The sequence below is a fragment of the Mus musculus genome, chromosome X, assembly GCF_000001635.26.
Source record: "Mus musculus strain C57BL/6J chromosome X, GRCm38.p6 C57BL/6J".
Classification (NCBI taxonomy): domain Eukaryota; kingdom Metazoa; phylum Chordata; class Mammalia; order Rodentia; family Muridae; genus Mus; species Mus musculus.
The window spans coordinates 65139190-65157046 of record NC_000086.7 but is presented as its reverse complement, the minus strand read 5'-3'; positions in this window follow the sequence as shown (position 1 = coordinate 65157046).

The following is a 17857-nucleotide window of genomic DNA, read 5'->3' as shown; positions in this document are numbered from 1 at the left end:
TCAAAGGGGGGAGAGCTGGGCAGGAAAAGTACAAGTTTACATCACTAGGGGGTTCTGCCAAGGGACAAGGGGTTTTGTCAAGGGAATCTACGTAACTAAGGGGTCATGTCCTATCATTTGGCAATGTACCCGGTTTATTTTGAGGTTGTTCCAGGAGGTCCTTATCTCAAAAATGTTCTTGGAACAGTTTTTAGTTGGGAGGGTTCGAACTTTAGGGTGAGGAGTTCAGGAATGCATTCTGGGGTGAAGAGTTTAGGAGTGTTCCAGGAACAATCTCTAGATGGGAGGGGTCGGGCTCTGGGGTGAAGAAGAGTTCAGTAAAAATTTTTATTCTTCAGTATCTGTCCAGAAATTTGTCCATTTCGTCCAGGTTTTCCAGTTTTGTTGAGTATAGCCTTTTGTAGAAGGATGTGATGGTGTTTTGGATTTCTTCAGGATCTGTTGTTATGTCTCCCTTTTCAGTTCTGATTTTGTTAATTAGGATTTTGTCTCTGTGCCCTCTAGCGAGTCTAGCTAAGGGTTTATCTATCTTGTTGATTTTCTCAAAGAACCAACTCCTCGTTTGGTTAATACTTTGAATAGTTCTTCTTGTTTCCACTTGGTTGATTTCACCCCTGAGTTTGATTATTTCCTGCCGTCTACTCCTCTTGGGTGAATTTGCTTCCTTTTTTTCTAGAGCTTTTAGATATGTTGTCAAGCTGCTAGTATGTGCTCTCTCCCGTTTCTTCATGGAGGCACTCAGAGCTATGAGTTTCCCTCTTAGAAATGCTTTCATTGTGTCCCAAAGGTTTGGGTACATTGTGGCTTCATATTCATTAAACTCTAAAAAGTCTTTAATTTCTTTCTTTATTCCTTCCTTGACCAAGGTATCATTGAGAAGAGTGTTGTTCAGTTTCCACGTGAGTGTTGGCTTTCTGTTATTTTTTTTGTTATTGAAGATCAGCCTTAGTGCATGGTGATCTGATAGGATACATGGGACAATTTCAATATTTTTGAATCTGTTGAGGCCTATTTTGTGACCTATTATGTGGTCAATTTTGGAGAAGGTACCATGAGGTGCTGAGAAGAAGGTATATCCTTTTGTTTTAGGATAAAATGTTCTGTAGATATCTGTCAGATCCATTTGTTTCATCACTTCTGTTAGTTTAAGTGTGTCCCTGTTTAGTTTCTGTTTCCATGATCTGTCCATTGGTGAAAGTGGTGTGTTGAAGTCTCCCACTATTATTGTGTGAAGTGCAATGTGTGCTTTGAGCTTTACTAAAGTTTCTTTAATGAATGTGGCTGCCCTTGTATTTGGAGCATAGATATTCAGAATTGAGAGTTCCTCTTGGAGGATTTTACCTTTGATGAGAACGAAGTGCCCCTCCTTGTCTTTTTTGATGACTTTGGGTTGGAAGTCAATCTTATCAGATATTAGGATGGCTACTCCAGCTTGTTTCTTCATACCGTTTGCTTGGAAAATTGTTTTCCAGCCTTTTATTCTGAGGTAGTGTCTATCTTTTTCTCTGAGATGTGTCTCCTGTAAACAGCAAAATGTTGGGTCTTGTTTGTGTAGCCAGTTTGTTAGTCTATGTCTTTTTATTGGGGAGTTGGGACCATTGATGTTAAGAGATATTAAGGAAAAGTAATTGTTGCTTCCTGTTATTTTTGTTGTTAAAGTTGGCATTCTGTTCTTGTGGCTGTCTTCTTTTAGGTTTGTTGAGTGATTACCTTCTTGTTTTTTCTAGGGCATTGTTCCCGTTCTTGTATTGGTTTTTTTCTGTTATTAACCTTTGAAGGGCTGGATTCGTGGAGAGATAATGTGTGAATTTGGTTTTGTCGTGGAATACTTTGGTTTCTCCATCTATGGTAATTGAGAGTTTGGCTGGGTATAGTAGCCTGGGCTGGAATTTGTGTTCTCTCAGTGTCTGTATAACATCTGTCCAGGCTCTTCTGGCTTTCATAGTCTCTGGTGAAAAATCTGGTGTAATTCTGATAGGCTTGCCTTTGTATGTTACTTGACCTTTTCCCCTTACTGCTTTTAGTATTCTATCTTTATTTAGTGCATTTGTTGTTCTGATTATTATGTGTCGGGAGGAATTTCTTTTCTGGTCCAGTCTATTTGGAGTTCTGTAGGCTTCTTGTATGTTCATAGGTATCTCTTTCTTTATATTTGGGAAGTTTTCTTCAATAATTTTGTTGAAGATGTTTGCTGGTCCTTTGAGTTGAAAATCTTCATTCTCATCCACTCCTATTATCCGTAGGTTTGGTCTTCTCATTGTGTCCTGGATTTCCTGGATGTTTTGAGTTAGGATCTTTTTGCATTTTCCATTTTCTTTGATTGTTGTGCCGATGATCTCTATGGAATCTTCTGCACCTGAGATTCTCTCTTCCATCTCTTGTATTCTGTTGCTGATGCTCAAATCTATGGTTCCAGATTTCTTTCCTAGGGTTTCTATCTCCAGTGTTGCCTCACTTTGAGTTTTCTTTATTGTGTCTACTTCCCTTTTTAGGTCTAGTATGGTTTTGTTCATTTCCATCACCTGTTTGTATGTTTTTTCCTCTTTTTCTGTAAGGACTTCTACCTGTTTGATTGTGTTTTCCTGTTTTTCTTTAAGGACTTGTAACTCTTTAGCAGTGTTCTCCTGTATTTCTTTAAGTGATTTATTAAAGTCCTTCTTGATGTCCTCTACCATCATCATGAGATATGCTTTTAAATCTAGGTCTAGGTTTTCGGGTGTGTTGGGGTACCCTGGACTGGGCGAAGTGGGAGTGCTGGGTTCTGATGATGGTGAGTGGTCTTGGTTCCTGTTAGTAGGATTCCTACGTTTACCTTTCGCCATCTGGTAATCTCTGGAGTTAGTAGTTATAGTTGACTCTGTTTAGAGATTGTTCTTCTGGTGATTCTGTTACCGTCTCTCAGCAGACCTGGGAGACAGATTCTCTCCTCTGAGTTTCAGTGCTGAGAGCACTCTCTGCTGGCAAGCTCTCTTACAGGGAAGGTGCGCAGATATCTTGTTTTTGGACCTCCTCCTGGTCGAAGAAGAAGGCCCAAAACAGGGCCTCTCTCAGAATCTGTGTTGCTTTGGCAGTTCCCAGAAGCTGTCAGCTTCTGTGGTGCAGACTCTCACCTGTGCAGACTAAAATCCTAAGTTCCAGGGAGTCCTGGAACCAAGATGGTGACCGCTGCTCCTGAGGCTGAGGCTGCCTCCCGAGCCAGGCGGACACCTGTCCTCTGGTCCGGATGGTGGCCGGCTGTCTGCGGCCCGCCAAGGGTGCTGCCTCAGCGGCTCTGTGCTTCCGCTTGTCCCAGAAGCTGTCCGGTTCTCTGGCGCACCCTCTAACCTGTTCAGACTAATTTCCTAGGTCCCGCAGAGTCCCGGAACCCAGATGGCGACTGCTGCTGCTGAGGCTGAGGCCGCCTCCCAAGCCAGGCGGACACCTGTCCTCTGGTCCGGACGGTGGCCGGCTGTCTGTGGCCCGCCAAGGGTGCTGCCTCAGTGGCTCTGTGCTTCTGCCCATCCCAGAAGCTGTCCGGTTCTCTGGCGCACCCTCTAACCTGTTCAGACTAATTTCCTAAGTTCTGCTGAGTCCCGGAACCAAGATGGCGACCGCTGCTGCTGAGGCTGAGGCCGCCTCCCAAGCCAGGCAGACACCTGTCCTCTGGTCCGGATGGTGGCCGGCTGTCTGCGGCCCGCCAAGGGTGCTGCCTTAGCGGCTCTGTGCTTCTGCCCGTCCCTGAAGCTGTCCGTTTCTCTGGCGCACCCTCTAACCTGTTCAGACTAATTTCCTAAGTTCTGCTGAGTCCCGGAACCAAGATGGCGACCGCTGCTGCTGAGGCTGAGGCCGCCTCCCAAGCCAGGCGGACACCTGTCCTCTGGTCCGGACGGTGGCCGGCTGTCTGCGGCCCGCCAAGGGTGCTGCCTCAGCGGCTCTGTGCTTCTGTCTGTCCCAGAAGCTGTCCGGTTCTCTGGCGCACCCTCTAACCTGTTCAGACTAATTTCCTCTATTTCTGATTTTGTTAATTAGGATGCTGTCCCTGTGCTCTCTAGTGAGTCTGGCTACGGGTTTATCTATCTTCTTGATTTTCTAGAAGAACCAGCTCTTCGTTTGTTTGATTTTTTTGAATAATTCTTCTTGTTTCCACTTGGTTGATTTCGCCCCTGATTTTGATTATTTCTTGCTGTCTACTCCTCTTGGGTGAATTTGCTTCCTTTTTTTCTAGAGCTTTTAGGGATGTTCTCAAGTGTGTGCTCTCTCTAGTTTCTTTTTGGAGGCACTCAGAGCTATGAGTTTCCCTCTTAGAAATGCTTTCATTGTGTCCCATAAGTTTGGGTATGTAGCAGCTTCATTTTCATTAAACTCTAAAAAGTCTTTAATTTTTTTTCCCTTTATTCCTTCCTTGACCAACGAATCATTGAGAAGTGTCGTGTTCATTTTCCACTTGAATGTTGGCTTTCCATTAATTATGTTTTATTGAAGATAAAGTCCATGGTGGCCTGATAGGATGCATGGGACAATTTCAATATTTTTGTATCTGTTGAGGCCTGTTTTGTGACCAATTTTATGGTCAATTTTTGAGAAGGTGCCATGAGGTGCTGAGAAGAAGGTATATCCTTTTGTTTTAGGAAAAATGTTCTGTAGATATTTGTTAAGCCCATTTGTTTCATAACTTCTGTTGGTTTTATTGCGTCCCTGTTTAGTTTCTCTTTCAATGATCTGTCCATTGATAAAAGTGGTGTGTTGAAGTCTCCCACTGTTATTGTGTGAGGTACAATGTGTGCTTTGAGCTTTACTAAAGTTTCTTTAATGAATGTGGCTACCTTTGCATTTGGAGCATAGATATTCAGAATTGAGAGTTCCTCTTGCAGGATTTTAACTTTGATGAGTACGAAGTGTCCCTCCTTGTCTTTTTTGATAACTTTGGGTTGGAAGTTGATTTTTTCGATATTAGAATGGCTACTCCAGCTTGTTTCTTCAGACCATTTCCTTGGAAAATTGTTTTCCAGCCTTTCACTCTGAGGTAGTATCTGTCTTTTTCCCTAAGATGGGTTTCCTGTATGCAGCTGAATGTTGGGTCCTGTTTGTGTAGCCAGTCTGTTAGTCTATGTCTTTTTATTGGGGAATTGAGTCCATTGATATTAAGAGATATTAAGGAAAAGTAATTGTTGCTTCCTATTATTTTTGTTGTTAGAGTTGGCATTCTGTTCTTGTGGCTGTCTTCTTTTTGGTTTGTTGAGGGATTACTTTCTTTCTTTTTCTATGGCGTGGTTTATGTCCTTGTATTGGTTTTCTTCAGTTATTATCCTTTGAAGGGCTGGATTCGTGGAAAGATAATGTGTGAATTTTGTTTTGTAGTGGAAGACTTTGGTTTCTCCATCTATGGTAATTGAGAGTTTGGCTGGCTATAGTAGCCTGGGCTGGCATTTGTGTTCTCTTAGTGTCTATATAACATCTGTCCAGGATCTTCTGGCTTTCATAGTCTCTGGTGAAAAATCTGGTATAATTCTGATAGGCCTGCCTCTATTTGCTTTTATACTTGACCTTTTTCCCTTAGTGCTTATAATATTCTATCTTTATTTAGTGCATTTGTTTTTCTGATCATTATGTTTCAGGAGGAATTTCTTTTCTGGTCCAGTCTATTTGGAGTTCTTTAGGCTTCTTGTATGTTCACGGGCATCTCTTTCTTTAGGGTTGGCAAGTTTTCTTTTATAATTTTGTTGAAGATATTTGCTGGCCCTTTAAGTTGAAAATTTTCATTTTCATTCTCATCTATTCCTATTATCCATAGGTTTGGTCTTCTCATTGTGTCCTGGATTTCCTGCATATTTTGAGTTAGGATCTTTTTGCATTTTCCATTTTCTTTGATTGTTGTGCCAATGTTCTCTATAGAATCTTCTGTACCTGAGATTCTCTCTTCCATATCTTGTATTCTGTTGCTGATGCTTGCATCTATGGTTCTAGATTTCTTTCCTAGGGTTTCTATCTCCAGCATTGCCTTACTTTGGGTTTTCTTTATTGTGTCTACTTCCCTTTTTAGGTCTTGGATGGTTTTATTCAATTCCATCACTTGTTTGGTCGTGTTTTCCTGCAATTCTCTAATGGATTTTTGTGCTTCCTCTTTAAGGTTTTCTACCTGTTTAGCAGTGTTCTCCTGTATTTCTTTAAGTGAGTTATTAAAGTCCTTCTTGATGTGCTCTACCATCATCATGAGATATGTTTTTAAATCTGGGGCTATCTTTTCAGGTGTTTTGGGGTGCCCAGGACTGGGTGGGGTGGGAGTGCTGGGTTCTGATAATGGTGAGTGGTCTTGGTTTCTGTTAGTAAGATTCTTGCATTTGCCTTTCGTCATCTGGTAATCCCTGTAGTTAGTTGTTATAGTTGTCTCAGGTTAGAGCTTGTTCCTCTGGTGATTATGTTAGGCTCTATCAGCAGACCTGGGAGACTAGCTCTCTCCTGAGTTTCAGTGTTCAGGGTACTCTCTCCAAGCAAGCTCTCCTCTTGCAGGGAATGTGCCCAGATATCTTTTGTTTGAACCTGCCTCCTGGCAGAAGTTGTGATCCACTCACCAGAGGTCTTTAGATCCCGTGAAGTGTCCTGTGGGGACCTTGGAGGTGTCTGCAGACTCTGTGTCCAAGGTGCCCCGGTGCTGGCACAGACCTGAAGGAACTTGTGACCCTGGTCAGGCTGGGTTTTCTGCTTCCCTAATTAATGCAGTCTCAGATCCTGTGCTATTGGATTGGAGCAGAAGCTGTGTTCCACTCAGCAGAGGTCTTAAGATCCCGTGGATGGTCCTGTGTTGACCTTGCGGGTGTCTGCAGACTCTGTGCCCAAGGTGCCCAGGTGCTGGCGTAGACCGCAAGGGGTAGTTTCTATTTTAAACCTAGTATTTGTCCATTTACAGCAACGTGATTTTAGTGTGTGGACCATCCATTTGTCCATGTTTCATATGTATTGTTAGAGTTCTTTGGTCTAATAAATTATTACATAAAATATGCTATGAAATAAAACACATCTGTTTTCATAAAAAAAAAAGTTTGACACTTTTTGCAGATTTTCTGTATCAAAAGTCAGCAAAATCATTTGTGTGACACAATTGGATAGCCACTGTAACTATATAACATTTTATGAAAACTTAACCAGGTCTATTAAGTCATGAACTATCTTTTGGCTACCTTTAATTGAACAGCTGTTTAGATTCTGAAAGAGTTTAAATATTTCATAGTATTCCCTTACAGAAAAAAAAAATGTTCTTGAACATATGAGTTTTTATATTATATTGGTTTCAATGTTTTTCTTATTTTTAAATAGACCATAGTGTAACATTTTCCTCATTAATTACATGGATATTTAGTAAAATGCAACTTCCTCATTTTGTCTTGGCTTGTATGTGCATACAGACTTATTACTCTTACAAATGGTGAATGGGTGTCTTAACAAATGCTTTTATTTTTTTCACTGAGTTAAGAAAATAGGTTCGGTAACTAGGGAAGATTCTGCACTCCCCTGACAGCCTTTCTAGAAACAAGCACAAGGTATTCCAATACACTGCCTTGGGTTCAGACCTGAATATTCTGACAGTCTTACAGAAGAAATGAGTGATTAAAATTTTCCTCATCATTCAGTGTTTATGTTTCAGAACATTAGTCATGAGTCAACTTCTAATGATTTGTATCTATTAATCTGTGCAAAACTTTGGATGGGATCACCTTTTCTAAGGACCATTTTCCTTAGAGATTAAAACATTTTCTACTGAGGCCTTAGTTTTCAAACCCCATTTATTGTACTTCTGTTTAACATACTTAATGGCAAAATGAAAAAAAAAAGGACAATGCGTACAAAATATTTATAGTTGTATCTTTGCATATGGTATCCTAATTCTTATAGAAATAACTAAATGTTTATTATCACACTTAAGTTGCTTAGTTTTTAAGTTAATATTACATTTATATAGTGATGTCAGGCAAAGTGTAATTAATTAATTACTCCCATAAAAATTAATAGAATTTGAAAGTGAAAACCATATTTTAGCAATATTGTATGATTTCTATGAAGACTCACACATTATTTTATTGAAAATAGATTCTTCTCGCGTACATCTCAACCAGTATCCCCTCTCTCCACTCTTTCTATCTCTGACATCCTCTCCTATCCCACAGATCCACTCCCTCTACATTTCCTCTTCAGATAAGAACGGGTCTGTAAGAGAAGACAGCCAAATAGCACTGAAAATGGACACAGTAAGACAAGACAAAAACCTTCCTATCAGGTCTGGACAAGACAACACAACAGTACAATAAAGAGGTTCCCAAGAGCATGTAAAAGCATCAGAGACAAACTTACTCCTCCTTTTAGGGGTCTCACAAAAACACCAAGCTAACAGACATAACATATACACAGAGGACTTGATGCAGGCCCACACAGGCCCCATGCTTGTCACTTCAATCTCTATGAGCACAAGGGAGTCCTGCTTATTTGATTCTGTAGGCTATGTTCTCCTGATATTTTGTCAACACACAGGGTATTAAACAAATTGCCTCTTCCCATTGACTCCTGTAAATCTTAGACTCAGACAGATTTTCAGTTCCACTTTGTGTATGCCATATTATTCTGAGACTGTCTTAACTAAACGTGCATTTAGTATATGACACTGTCATGGTTTGAATATGCTTAGCCCAGGGAATGGCACTATTAGGAGGTGTGGCTTTGTTGGAGTAGGCATAGCACTGTGGGTATGGGCTTAAGACCCTACTCCTAGCTGCCTGGAAGCCAGTCTTCTACTAGCAGCATTTAGATGAAGATGTAGAACTCACAGCTTCTTCTGAACGATGGCTGCCTGGATGCTGCCCTGCTTCTACCTTGACGATAGTGGACTGAACCTGTAAGCCAGCTCCAACTAAATGTTGTTTTCATAAGAGTTGCCTCGGTCATGGTGTCTGTTCACAGCAGTAAAGCTCTATCCAAAAGAGATACTATATGCATATTTTCAGTCTCCATGCCATAGTCAAAAATTAATAAAATAAATGAAACATAATTATACATGTATATTTAATCAGAATGATGATTTTTGGAAATAGAAACCTAATTAGTAATGTGAATCTGTTCACCATGCATAAACTGTTATTTATAGTTTTATTGCACAGTTCTTGGCATGGATTCGACTTTGATTCATCTTCATATACTTCAAGTACTCAAGTAGACCAAATCGTATTAATATTTTTTACATTACTCAATAGAAACAAATGACAGTTGAAAATGTACTTTATAATGGTAAATAGCCAAATGGGTTCATTTCTCTTTCTTTTGGCTGACTTAAATTAATAAAATATTGAAAAAATGTACAAACTTAAGCAGGGGAAAATGTTAACTGTCCAAATGTTAGTAGTTACTGATGAAATTGCTTGTGTAATGATGTCTGTCAAAAGGGTGATTTTGTAAAGGACAATTAGTCTCACCAGAAAACACTTACTGAAATTTATTTGTAATGAAATGAACCTGAAAGTATCATATGAATTATATTTAAAATTAAGTTCAACTGGAAGCTGCTGTTCTGAAGAATAGGCATATTGTATTGTGGACTTAACAGTTTTAATTAAATGCTCATTGTCTAGTAGTTCCTCATCATAAATTCTCTCAGGTTATAAACCACCATATTTATCAAATTAAAAATGTGCAGAGAAAATGAGTCACCTAGAGCATCGTATATACCATATGCACATTAAGAACTAAATTTATCAGTATTTTTATATTTCAGATTTTCAAGAAGTACTTTGCATTAACTTTCTTCCATGAACGACTCAGTATTAAAACATCTTAGCACAAACCCTAATGTATACCTCCTCAATAATAATTAAAAAATAAATTAAGTATCAGATTTGTCCATTTCCTCATGATGTCATGAAGATAAATTATTGCCAGTTTCTTCGTGTGAGTAAAAAGAAAATCCTTAAATTTATTTTGTGAATATGAAAACATACCCCATTAAAAGACAATTTGGAAAATATTAAATAAAAAAATTGAGCTTAATATCACAGAAATAATTATTGGGGTATTTTGTGCTGGGAGTAAAAGAAAGACAGGTATTGATTGATGCCTTAGATCTTCAACTTAGTCTGTGAAAACTCCTAGAGAGATTACAAAGACTGTCATTTTATTACTTCCTTTATTTTGTGATTATAATTTCATCATTTCCCTCTTCCCTCTGCTCTCTTTTACTCTTACATATCTTATCACTAAATAGTCTAGGAACATTTACGCAGAAGATGGGTCTTGTGAGGTCTAAATGACAGGGTGGGTTTTGGCATATTTGAAACCTTTGAAAGTGAGATAAACCACAGACAAAGTTACTGGGTGTTTTCTCAGTAAGTGCATTTAAATGTTGAATATTACACCAATGATTATACCTTTGGTGGATGTAAAGAGTGAATATAGAGCTATTGTACTTGTCAAGACAAAAGATCATACAAATTCCTTTCTCCTGATCTCTGATCATCTTATCGAAACTTGATAGAGACAGTCTCTTTATATTCTTTTGTCTATCTTTGCTTATATACTTTAGACTTGACCATATGGGACTATTTTTTTTTTCTAGTAAACAGTTTGGACATGTGACTCACCCTTACCTCTCATAGCCTTGTATCCAGGAACCGGAAAACAGAAAGGATCAAAGGAAGGCCAAGTGACAAGGACATACACACACACACTGCACCTGTGAGTGACCTATCTTCATCCATCTAAATCCCCCCCTTTCATAAGTTTCTACCACACACCACCCATCAATTCACATTTCAAATCAGTTAATATATTAAAACATTGAGTAGGTCTAATTCCTCATTATCTAATTATCTCTGCAAAGAAGACATGTATAAACAAAAGTGTCTTAATGATCTAGACATCTTTTAATCTGATCAACCTGAGACGCAAGATTTAGCATCATAGTATGAATTTTAACACAGAGTCTAGATACACACAAATTTAAGGCTTTAAATGTTTCATGTAATTTTCATAAATACTAAAATCAAATACTTGATATAAAGTTAATTCAAGGAAAATGTTTTGTTTTGTTTTGTTTTGTTTAAGCTGAAGGCAATAGAATTCTGCATGATGAGGAAAGCATGACTGTTGAAGCACAAAGAGGGCTCTGCAATTTTATAGTCAGGTTATAGGCAGTTGCAAAGTAGAGAACAAAGACGAGATGGGTAAGATTATAGGGCGGCATAACTCAACCCAATTGGCTATCATCATCCCAAAGGTTATGAAAATTTTCAAATCAACACCTTTTTGGAGATGGGAAGATTGCTCAGTACACAAAGTACTGCCACTATAAGTATGAGGACATGAGTTCGTTTACCCATAATTCCCAAAACCTGGATAAGGTGGAATGTGTTTGCAAGCAGAGCACCAGTGCTAGCAGAGATGGAAATATCCTGTCTCAGCAGTCAACCTTAAAAGAATTAATGAGTTTCGGTCCAAAGATAAAAGGTATTTCAAAAAATAGGTGGAACAAGTGCCTGCTGACAGAAGCTTGCCATAGCTGTTTCCTGCAAGGCTCCGCCAGTGCCTGACAAATACAGAGGTGGATGCTCACAACCTACTATTGGATTGAGCACAGTGTCCCCAATGAAGAAGCTAGAGAAAGAACCCAAGAGCTTAAGGTGTATGCAACCCCACAGGAGGAACAACAATATGAATTAAACAGTACCTCCAGAGCTCCCAGGACTAAACCACCAACCAAAGACAAAAGAGTACACATGGTGAGAGTCATGTCTGCATCTACATATGTAGCAGAGGAGCCTAGTTGGTCATCAATGGAAGGAGAAGCTCTATGCCACAGTGTAGGGTAATGCCAGGGTCAGGAAGCATGAGTGGGTGGGTTGGTGAGCAGGGGGAGGGGGAAAGAGATAGGGGGTTTTTGGAGGGAAAACCAGGAAAGGGGATAATATTTGAAATGTAAACAAAGAAAATTTCTAATAAAAATAGGTGGAGAATAATCAGGGAAATAAAAACATTTGGCCTCTATATGAATGCACACACTCATCTGCTCACACCTACACTAACATGTATTTATACCCCAAGCAATACAACATATACATGTACACACACACACACACACACACACACACACACACACACACACATTTAATTTCATACCTTGCCTACTCGCTCAGGCAAATTTCACTATACAATTATGACAGCTTCTTCTCTTCCTTATACTCCCCAAGACATGATAATGTCATTGTTTTAAGTGATATTGATGCAATAGATGCTTCTCAGGTGGTGGTGTTTAGGTGGCTTTACCCGACACTGAATGTGTCTTAGTACACTATCATTCAGATTTGTCTATCTATAAATTCTTTCTTGCATTCATTGCCCATTTTCTATTAGGCTTGCATATTTTTCTAGTAATTTTGAGCAAGTTACAGACACTATCTAAATAATCCTTTGTGAATTTGATGTGGTATAAAAAATATATTTTAATCTGTTACCCATCTAGAAATTCTGTTAACTTCACTGACCTTTTTTTTTTTTTTTTAATTTTGGATTTAGTTATCAGTGTTTATATTTTACATATTATGGCTTGTATTTTAGGTATTTTAAGAATACTTTGCATAATTTTAAATTAAAAGCCTCTTTTATTTGTTTACTACTATTGACTTCCCTCTCACATTTGTAGTCTTAATTCTCATTATGGGCCAGTTTGTTCAACACCATTTTGCTGAAATTTCCTTAGTCAATAATGGAAATCAGGATATGTACCATAATTATGCTTCTGATCTTGGAGTACTCTTTTCTTTTACTTCAACTACGTATTCTATGTATTATTCTATGGATCGTGGCCATAAATGCAATGTCTTTGTTATTGGGCTTTAGTGACATTTAAAATTAGCTGATATATAACATAAGCCAGACAGCATGCCAATGACTCTATTTAAACTCTTCTAACACTTAGATGAGCAAACAAAGTAGATACTATTATTATAGTCATACCATGGGTTGAAAATGTGATGGGCAAAGAGATTTATACAAAGTTGCACAGTTAGAAACTGATGAAATGGAGATTAAAATTGCTATTTTTTTATCTCAAACAGTAAGATTAAATCACTCCAACATACTCTATTACTAAGAATTTTGATTACACCATGACCAGCTCCAGCTTGTTGGTTGGGAAAAAGGTTTATTTCATTTTATACATTGCAGTACTTAATGATGGAAGTCAGAACAATTTTTCTGAACAGGAATATAGAAGCAATAACTGAAGCAGAAACCTTGGAAGGATGATACTGTTTTGCTCTCCATGGCTTGCTCAGCTTGATTTTCATATACCATCCATGACCACCTGCCCACTCCCACATCAACAAACTGCCTGGTCCAGTTTCAGACCTATGTCATGAGAAGGAGTCCACCCCTGACACTGTTCATGATATTTTATTATACTTGTAGACAGGAACTGAAAGACTCCAAGAGAAGCCCCTCGCTCAGGCCTCAGGGCAATAGCGGACACCCAAGAACTCACAATAGACCGAGCTTGTTGCAAACCACATGAGGCTTTATTCGGGGAAAGACAGAGCTCTGGGGATGACTCACATCCCACGCAAGGGTAGAGGAGTTGACCTCAAGGGGAAAGAGGTCCCAGTTTTTATAGGCCCTCAGGGGGGAAAGGAGAAGGGGCAGAGTAGGGGATTTCCAATCTAAACAATGTCTATTCTCAAGAAATGGGTATGAGAGGGGTACAAGGAAAGAGTCTAATGAATGTGCAGCAATGGGCACACACCTGGTCAGAACATTGGCAGACACACAGGTTAGAGGAGTGGCCAGAGCATTGTGCACCTCTATTTTTCTAAATCAGTGAAGCTAGTTCTGCTAACACTGACATCTATCTTGCCAATTTCAGGGCTTCTGCGACCTTTTACATTCTGTCAGGATCTTTCAGAACCTAGCATAACCACCACTAGAGAGTCTTCACCCCGCAACTGGCAGAAATATATGCAGACATGCACATCCAAGCATTAGGAGAAGGCTGGGGCATCCTGTGGAAGATGGGGAGGAAGTATTGTAGGAACAAGAGGGTTCCAAGACACCATTAAAAATCCTAAAGAATCAACTAACCTGGCCTCATAGTTATTCACAGAGACTGAAGTACAAACCAGAGGGTATGCATGGGACTGATGTAGGCCCTCTGTATATATATAACAGTTACATAGCTTGATCTTCTTGTAGGACTCCTAAGAATGGGAACAGGCTGTCTCTGATGTTTTGCTTCTCTTTTGGACTCATTTCCTCTACTGTTCTTCTAGCCTCAGTAGGAGAAGATGGGGACAGTCTTACTGCATCTTGATATCCATGGAAAGTATGGAGGCGAAGAAGGACAGGCCGGAGAGGAGGGAGGGAAAACTGGAATGAGTTAGCACTCAGGTGATTTCCTGTAAACCTGCTTCCCACCTTAATTTATAAAATAATGGAGAGCTGATGATTGGGCAGATAAAAGGGAAGGTGGAGCAGAATGTGGGGGAGACAAGAAGGAGAAATTGGAAGAGGGAGAAGATGCAGAGGAGGAGGCAGTTAAAAGAAAAGCTGAGCAGAAGCACATGGCCCAGAGAAACTGCAAGTTCTAAGGGTCTCATAGATGTGGAAGATGTTAGTGTAGCAGTAGATCTGCCCAATCTAGGAGCACAGCATGTAATCATATTAACTGTGTTGTGCTTTCATTGCCAGGGCATATTTGGGAGGAGATTTACTATAACATGTAATATGTGCATGTGCATTTTTTTTCATTTCTATATTGATCATCCTGTCACAGCAAATAATTGCTGTGTCAACACTTATAATCCAAAATCTGCTCTCTATTGTAATATTTCAGAACTGTACACTTTAGTTAAAAAGAGGCATGAACTGTGAGTTATTTTATTTTAGATCCTAAAGGCAACAGGTACTAGGTTTTCTGTTAAGTAAATTTTGGTATTTTTAGATGAATATAAACTTGTAAGTGTGTAACATACATTTACATACATATATAATGTATTTTGATCAAATACACAGTTAGATATCTAAATCTATATCTAGCTATGAAGAAGGCAGAGAGAGAGAGAGAGAGAGAGAGAGAGATGTAACAACAAGCATGAATGTGGAAGAGAGCACGAGTTACCTGAAGGATTTGGAGGGGAAAAAGAGAAGGAAAAAATATGATATTATAATCTAAAAAATAAAAATATTTAAAAATGTATTATGTACAAGCATAAAATGACAAAATAAATTTTAATGAATATTAAAACAAACTTTTAGTTTGAATGTATTAATTTATACTTAAATAAAATTATCATGTAATTATTTTTCTCTTTTGTCTTACTATTCATTTGGATTTTAAGTATTTACTTTTTCCAATATGCTGAAAAAAGTCTTCCTAATTTACAGCTTTGTTGACATATAATTAAATAATAAGATATATACATTCAAAGTGTACTACACAGTGTTTTGATACGTGTATACATTATTAATGATTATCATTGAGCTAATTTATATACCCATTATCACATGTAGCAATCTCTGGTGACAGTAAATGATATCTACACTTATTACAAATTTAAGGTAACTTCGTTCACATAGTAACACATAAAGGACTACTCAACTCATATGTTTCAACAATATTTCATTTTATATATATGATGAAAATACATATCATATTTTCTGTACCCACTTATCACCTGGTAGACATTATACTGAATTTATTATATAGACACAGAAAGAACTTGATCATATGGAAGTTCTATTTATAATTTTTTGAGGCCTCCATATACTGTTTTCTCTACTCTCAATATGCTATATGATAAGTAACAATTTAGAAGGTTTTATTTTCTAAACATTCTTGCCAACAAATGGTTCTATTTATATTTTTATCAATCTTTTTAATCAAAATTAAAAAGGTAGGTTTCATTATAGCATTTTCATATATACAAAGTTATTTGTTCTTCCTCTCGTTTCCTTCTACCTTTATTCTCTCTGCCAATGGAGAGTTCCATAGTATCTCTCAGAGTAGCCCCCTTTTTGTTTTTCTGTCATATACACTTCAAGTTATTTTCTTCCATATCTATGACTCTCTTTCTAGTTTCCTCTCTCTCTCGCTCTCTCTCTCCCTCCCTCTCTCTCTCACACACAAACACACACACAGAGACACGCAGACAGACAGAGAGACAGAGAGAGATAGAGACAGAGAGTGGATTTGAATTTCAAGTTCAAATATGAGAGAAAAGATACAGCAGTTTTATTTCTAAGTCTGATCTATTTCAGTCAGCATAATATAACAATATATCCAAATACAACTTTACATATGACATAACTTTCCTAAAAGCATCATAGTTTTATTTTTATGGATGAATAAAACCCCTTTGAGTCTATTACTATATTGTTTTTATTCATTCCTCTGTTGATGGGTACTGAGGTTACATAACCATTCTAACAATTATGGTGGGATATTTCATTGTGACTTTTATTTACAATTTTCTGATGTTTAGTTATAATAAACTAATTTTCATATACCTTTGACTAGTTTTATACCTATTCAGGTCTATTTTCTACTCAGTTACTTTTTCCATGCATATTTAATATTTTATAAAATTACTTATTGAATAATAGAGCATTTACATATGATTTATCACTACATAATTTGAATTTTTGCTGATTATTTCTATGACATCTCAGAAGCTCTTCAGTAAAATATTATCTGACTTATTTATTTTCCCTTTTATGGTCTGAATTTTCATGTTGTATAAAATGCTGCCTAGATCAATGTGAGATATATATATATATATATATATATATATATATATACATATATATATACATATATATATATATATATGTATATATATATATATATATATATATGTATATATATGTGTGTGTGTGTGTGTGTGTGTGTGTGTGTGTGTATTACTTATATCTTTTTTCAGGGAATTTGTGCTTTCAGTTACAATATTTATTTGCTTTCATCTGTTTTGAATGCATTTTGTGTATTTTATAAGATAAAATACACTTTTCATTTATATATATGTATATCCACATTTTTGCTAAAAACTTATTTAAAAACTAACCTTTCTTCATGCCATACTCTTTGTCTATCTACATTTGCCAGCTCATTTCTCTTTCAGTGCAAATAAAGGCTCCAACCTTATATTCCCTGGTGCTCTTTATCTCCTCAGATTTTACATTTTGTATTTTTTTTTCTTGCTTGATTACTTTCATTGTAAACCTCCATAAGAATGGTGACTAATAATTATTTGACACAGTCAATATAAAGATTTCTTGAAATCTGTGCCATGAGTATCGAAAATTCTTTCATTTACCCTAAGGCAGATTCTTACAACTAGGACAAAAAGCAACTACATTCTTTGTTAAAGTATCACAAGAATTGGTATCCCAGTTAGTAAATTTGTTTCCATCTTAAACCACTTCAACTGAGTGTTATGGTATGTATACTATAAATACAACTGTATTCAAATCCAAAGTCACAAAATCCTGCACATTTATCCAAAACAGGTAGCTGTTACATCAATATCCCACTTTTGATACAAAATTCTGTTAGTTAATTGTTTTGTGTGAAGACACACAATGACTGAAGAATGAATAAAATGAAGCCTTTATTAGGGGGTTTCTTTGCAATTTCAGAGGGGGCGTTCATAATCATCATGGCAGCTAGCATGGCAGTAGCTGATGTCTTTTATCAGATCCAGAAGCTCAAGGCAGTGAGACAGAGACAGAGACAGAGACAGACAGGCAGACACACAGATAGAGACAGAGAGACAAAGAGCATTCAGTTTTAAAACCTGAAATCTCACACAGAACGACAATCTTCTCCAACAAGGCCACAACTTTTAGTCCTTTCCAC